Below are 6,452 nucleotides of genomic sequence, written 5' to 3'. Positions count from 1 at the left end.
GGTGCATCTATTTGTTCACACCTGGCAATTCAGAAGCTTCTTTCCAGGTCTGCTATTACTTAATACTTGTCATTGCAGTGTTGGCATTTGTGTAAGGCCAGGAAACATGCCTGCCCTAAATTTATGATCAAGGACCTAATGAGTACTTTGTAATTTGGTTTTAATCTGGTGAGTATAGTATTTCTACTCTTTTGATTTAAAATTACTTTGAAGGTAATGTCATCCTTGTTCCTTGTTTGGTTAGCCTGGGAATTTCTGCAACTGGAGGATAGCATTTCTATTAATATTTCAGAAGTAGAGCAAAGAAACAGCTTGGCTCTATTTATTATTATATTAAGGAGATGGCACATAAAGTGGCCCCCATAAAACTTGCTAATTGTTGAAATGGAATCAGTTTCTTCATGTAAAGCAGTAAACACATAGAACAAAACAGAAATGTAGGAGGCATTTTATTATGATAAATTTTGATGTACAAGAGCTCACTGTGAAAATACACATCACCATTTACCCAGGGAAGTCTTCATAGTCACACTGCCCAGGGGGCAGAAAATTATATCCTATTTTCCCATTAGGAACTAACATAGAAATCCAAAACAAATCATTAAAAAAATCTCTCAGTTTTCAGGACTCTTAGATGTAGATACTGAGAGTAATCTCACTGAGCTCAGTATTTTTTATTTCAAAACTTATAAAAACACTCTGAATTTTAACATAATAAGAATTGTAAACAATCATAATAAATTATTACAAGCACATTGAAGGAAAGAGGCAAATGTTCTCTATTTCTCTTGCTTATTATTTTTTTACTTTATGCTGGAACAGGCACAGTTTGGGAAAGTTATTGAAGATTCTAGAAAATCAATTTATCAATCTATCAATCAATTTATCAATCTATCAATTTATCAATCTATCAATCTATCTATATAGGCATCTGGACATGGGCAATACTACCTTCTTCCAATGGAATTAGCCCGCCCATTTGATCTTCCAGGCAGAAACTACTTGTTGTCCTTTTTTGAGAGGTGGGGGGGAGGACTAACTAGAAAGCACTGCTTCTCCATTGTAGTGCCAGTACATTGGAATAGCCTCTCAGAAATCATGTTCCTATTTGGTTGTTAGGAAAACTACTTCCTCACCACCTTCCTTCAGCAAGAAGTATCCACTAGATCTTACTTAAATGGAAGGAATCTTTCATTCATGAAATAGTATGGTAAGTTTAGACATGTTCAAGAATTTCAGATTGAGAGGTCAGCTATGAAAAAACTAGCATCGTTGTGAAGGTGACAAAAGACTGTGCCTTTTCTGACAGGGATATCATGACCCAGAAAACTTCCTTGGCCTGGAGCAGGGGTTATAGTTTGCTAATGAGCAAGATATGAAGATAGGAATAGAAAGTCTGTGCAGCCCATAGAGTACTTACAAATTTGGAAGGGGAATGGCTAACAAAGAATTAATTCCTGAAAAGAACTGGGGTGACATGATAGCAGTGTTCCAATATCTCAGGGGCTGCCACAAAGAAGAGGGAATCAACCTAGTCTCCAAAGCACCTGAAGGCAGGACAGGAAACAATGGATGGAAACTAATCAAGGAGAGAAGCAATCTAGCACTAAGGAGAAATTTCCTGACAGAACAATTAATCAGTAGAAAGACTTGTCTCCAAAAATTATGGGTGCTCCAACACTCGAGATTTTAAAGAAGAGATTGAACAACCATTTGTCTGAAATAGTATAGTATAGGGGGTTGGACTAGAAGATCTCCAAGGTCCCTTCCAATTCTGTTATTCTGTTATTTTCTTCAGAATCAGACAAAGTTTGGAGATGAAGGGGAGGAAACATAGATGGCTGTCCAGAGCAGTCAGAAAGATTACCTTCCAAAAGGACAGAGGTCAAAGTTGGGGCATTCTATCACACATTCCTACCAAGCTTTTACTGGAAGATGAATCAACTCCTGTGATGTGATTTCAGCAGAAGTTTAAAAACCTCCTCAAGTTATTTTTCATGCTGAGGAATAGTAAGAAGTAAATGTATTAGAGAGTCAACCCACAATATTAAACTGCAATTTGATTTGGACAATGGACTCATTTGAATGCTAACATAAAAGTGCAGCCATAATACTCACTGTGAATTATCCTGCCTGCACAACTAGACATGTCAGCAATGAAAAATAAAAAAGGACTAATAATATTCTTGACAAGCAGACTTGAAAGAACAATATGCATCTAAGTAGAGAAGAAAATAATTTAACTCTGTCCTGACAATCTAGTTGAGATAAAACGAGAAAAGAGGAGAGTAAAAAAAATTAAGTAGAAAACTGCTGGGCTGAATCTTTAATAATACAAAAGGTTTCACTGTCTACTCACCTGATAAATACCAGTTATTTTACTAAAGATTTGAGAAAGAAATGCATAAATCACCTAAGTTCAAACCATTGGTTTAAAAGCACTGTACCACTCCGTAGTCAGAATAAAGAAAATTACTCCAATGAATAATGATAACAATTATTAAGATACTTTATTTGTAATGTTCTTAGTCTTTCAATGATTCTGTCCTTTCCCACTTCTTAAAAAAAATAGGTTTCAGTAACTAACAATTACCTTAAAAATTAATGTTTAAGTTTGCAAAAATATTATATCTGTACATTTAGTTTCCTAACCAGGTCCATTGACTTTTTATTTCTAAATAATTGTGCCCATTGCATTTATTACTAACAGTCTTTTTGTTATGTGTTGATATAAAATTCTTCTATTACATGTAGATATTAACATTTATGTTTTATTGTCAAAGTCAATGAAAGATGCTCATAGCCTTAAAAACAGCCACTAAAAACGTAGACATGAATTCTTGACTAATCTTGGACACTCTGCTGTAGCTTCAGCTTTTGTACTCCATCTGTTTATATACAAATATACACAACTAGAAAGATTCAGCCATCCGAAAGCTTTCTTTCTTGTCTGGTGTCACGCTCTTACCTCTGCAGTATTGAATGGCAAATATAAAAAAGTACCATTCCATTGACTGAAAGGCTCTGCCCCAGTGATTCCTGAGTGGTAGAAATTACCGGACATGTTCTTCTTCATTGCTTCTTTCACAGAGACACATGAACCAGAACTATCCTTCCTCCGTTTAGCAAATACCTTGGTTGCTCAGACTTGGCCTATGCCTATGCCCAGATGCTGCTCATAGATGAACTGCCTTTCATTGCAATCCATTTGGCTATGTTTTCCATAGCAGCATGAAACCTGGAATTAAGGAGAAACTGCCTAACGGTGAGGACAATTAACCAGGGGAACAGCTTGCCTTCAGAAATCGTGGGTGCTTCATCACTGGAGGTTTTTAAGAAGAGACTGGACAGTCACTTGTCTGAGATGGTATATAGGTTCTCCTGCTTGAGCAGGGGGCTGGAATAGAAGACCTCCAAGGTCCCTTCCAGCTCTGTTCTATTCTATTCTATATGCACTCCACCTTGACATACCAATTTCTTGCCAGAAAAATGTATTCGGTGTAAACTTAGATATTTTTCCCTGTAACTTTACATATAATCACATTTTACTTAAATTATAATCACATTTTGGTAATTTTAGCTGTTATCACATTTTATATTAGAATCTACTTTATAGTCTAGACATAGATTGCTCTTTTTGAGCCTCACTCACAGATTCAACTTAGGTAGTTTTATAAATGTATTTTAACTTTGTCTTAAATTTTATTTATTTTATATTAAGATAGATTTAAAAATACTCATAGAGCACTTATGGATACATTGCTTAAACTAGTCTAAATTAAGCACAGTTCCAAATATGGCATAGGTTTATTTTCAGATGAGACACATCAGTACAGTGCAGTAGAAGCTTCCCTTTGTATGAATTTATATATATATATATCAATTTAATAATTTAAACTGAATGCTTTACTGGGTAAACCACTGTGAAAATGTTGCTATGTAAACTACTGTGGAAGTGCAATTATGTGTTGATGTGGCTGTGCGTGTAGTGTCAATACGATAAGAGTTTTACAACTTTGTCTACAAGAAAACATAAAAATAGCATCCAGAGGAGAAGTTACATATGATGTTATCTCAGAAGAAAGTCACTCCAAGTTCACTTACATTTTCAGTGCAATTTCAGCCAGGAGGGAATTCATTCCAGTGTGTTAAATGTTGCTGCTTGTGTACAGGTAGTCCTCGACGTATGACCACAATTTCTGTTGCTAAATGAGACAGTTAAGTAAATTTTGTCCCATTTTATGCTCTTTCTTGCTACAATTGAGTCATTGCAGTTGTTAAGTTAGTAACAGAGTTATTAAGTGAATCTGGCTTCCTTATTGACTTTGCTTGTCAGAAACTTGGAAAAGATAATCACATGACTCAGAGACACTGCAGCTGTCATAAAAATGAATCAGTTGCCAAGTGTTTGAATTTTGATCAGGTGACCAAGGGGAAGCTGCAATGGTTGTGAGAAAAACGGTCCTAAGTCATTTTTTTCAGTGCCATTGTAACTTCAAACAGTCACTAAATGAACTGTTGTAAGTTGAGGACTACCTGTATTTAAAATGCCATCTACTAAATCAAGGGTGTCAAACCGCCGGCCCGCAGGCCCGATGCATCATAGTGAAACTGCGCCCACCCCATTGCCAACAAGGGCAAAAAAGTCACGATACGTCGAGGCACATAACATGACATTGTGAGTTTGACACCCCTGTTCTTTAAAAATACAGATCTCACAGCGCAAGCACTTAACCTAGCTTTTCGATTTAAACATTTCTTGACTCTTTCATGCTTGCCTGATTAAAAGTCGTGGTAAACTAATATACCCTTTTGAGCCATTTGGTCCTGTAGACTTCGGATTTTCAAAGAAACACATGAAAAGAAGCCCTGCATTTCAGTACTGTTCCTCCAGAAAAAACAATGCCAGAAGAAGGCCTGCCCTACCATTAGGCAGACATACAATCAGCTGGACTGTTGTAAAAGGGCAAGGAATCCTTCACTATTGAATGTACAGGTGAAACTCGAAAAATTAGAATATTGTGCAAAAGTTCATTTATTTCAGTAATGCAACTTAAAAGGTGAACCTAATATATGAGATAGACTCATTACATGCAAAGCAAGATAGTTCAAGCCGTGATGTGTCATAAGTGAGATGATTATGGCTTACAGCTCATGAAAACCCCAAATCCACAATCTCAGAAAATTAGAATATTCAATATTCTAGGCTCAAAGTGTCCCACTCTAATCAGCTAATTAAGCCATAACACCTGCAAAGGGTTCCTGAGCCTTTAAATGGTCTCTCAGTCTGGTTCAGTAGGAATCACAATCATGGGAAAGACTGCTGACCTGNGAAAAGATACCACATGACTCAGGGACACTGCAGCTGTCATAAATATGAATCAGTTGCCAAGTGTTTGAATTTTGATCAGGTGACCAAAGGGGAAACTGCAATGGTTGTGAGAAAAACAGTCCTAAGTCATTTTTTTTCAGGGCCATTGTAACTTCAAACAGTCACTAAATGAACTGTTGTAAGTTGAGGACTACCTGTATTTAAAATGCCATCTACTAAATCAGGGGTGTCAAACTGCCGGCCCACAGGCCGGATGCATCATAGCGAAACTGCGCCCACCCCATTGCCAACAAGGGCAAAAAAGTCACGATACGTCGCGACACATCACATGACATTGCGAGTTTGACACCCCTGTTCTTTAAAAATACAGATCTCACAGCGCAAGCACTTAACCTAGCTTTTCGATTTAAACATTTCTTGACTCTTTCATGCTTGCCTGATTAAAAGTCGTGGTAATCTAATATACCCTTTTGAGCCATTTGGTCCTGTAGATTTCGGATTTTCAAAGAAACACATGAAAAGAAGCCCTGCATTTCAGTACTGTTGCTCCAGAAAAAACAATGCCAGAAGAAGGGCCTGCCCTACCATTAGGCAGACATACAATCAGCTGGACTGTTGTAAAAGGGCAAGGAATCCTTCACTATTGAATGTACAGGTGAAACTCGAAAAATTAGAATATTGTGCAAAAGTTCATTTATTTCAGTAATGCAACTTAAAAGGTGAACCTAATATATGAGACAGACTCATTACATGCAAAGCAAGATAGTTCAAGCCGTGATGTGTCATAAGTGAGATGATTATGGCTTACAGCTCATGAAAACCCCAAATCCACAATCTCAGAAAATTAGAATATTGTGAAAAAGTTCAATATTCTAGGCTCAAAGTGTCCCACTCTAATCAGCTAATTAAGCCATAACACCTGCAAAGGGTTCCTGAGCCTTTAAATGGTCTCTCAGTCTGGTTCAGTAGGAATCACAATCATGGGAAAGACTGCTGACCTGACAGTTGTGCAGAAAACCATCGTTGACACCCTCCATAAGGAGGGAAAGCCTCAAAAGGTAATTGCAAAAGAAGTTGGATGTTCCCAAAGTGCTGTATCAAAGCACATTAATAGAAAGTT

This window comes from Protobothrops mucrosquamatus, unplaced genomic scaffold (assembly GCF_001527695.2).
Source record: "Protobothrops mucrosquamatus isolate PMUCROS unplaced genomic scaffold, P.Mucros_1.0 scaffold530, whole genome shotgun sequence".
NCBI classification, from domain to species: Eukaryota; Metazoa; Chordata; class Lepidosauria; order Squamata; family Viperidae; genus Protobothrops; species Protobothrops mucrosquamatus.
This window is presented reverse-complemented; position numbering follows the sequence as displayed.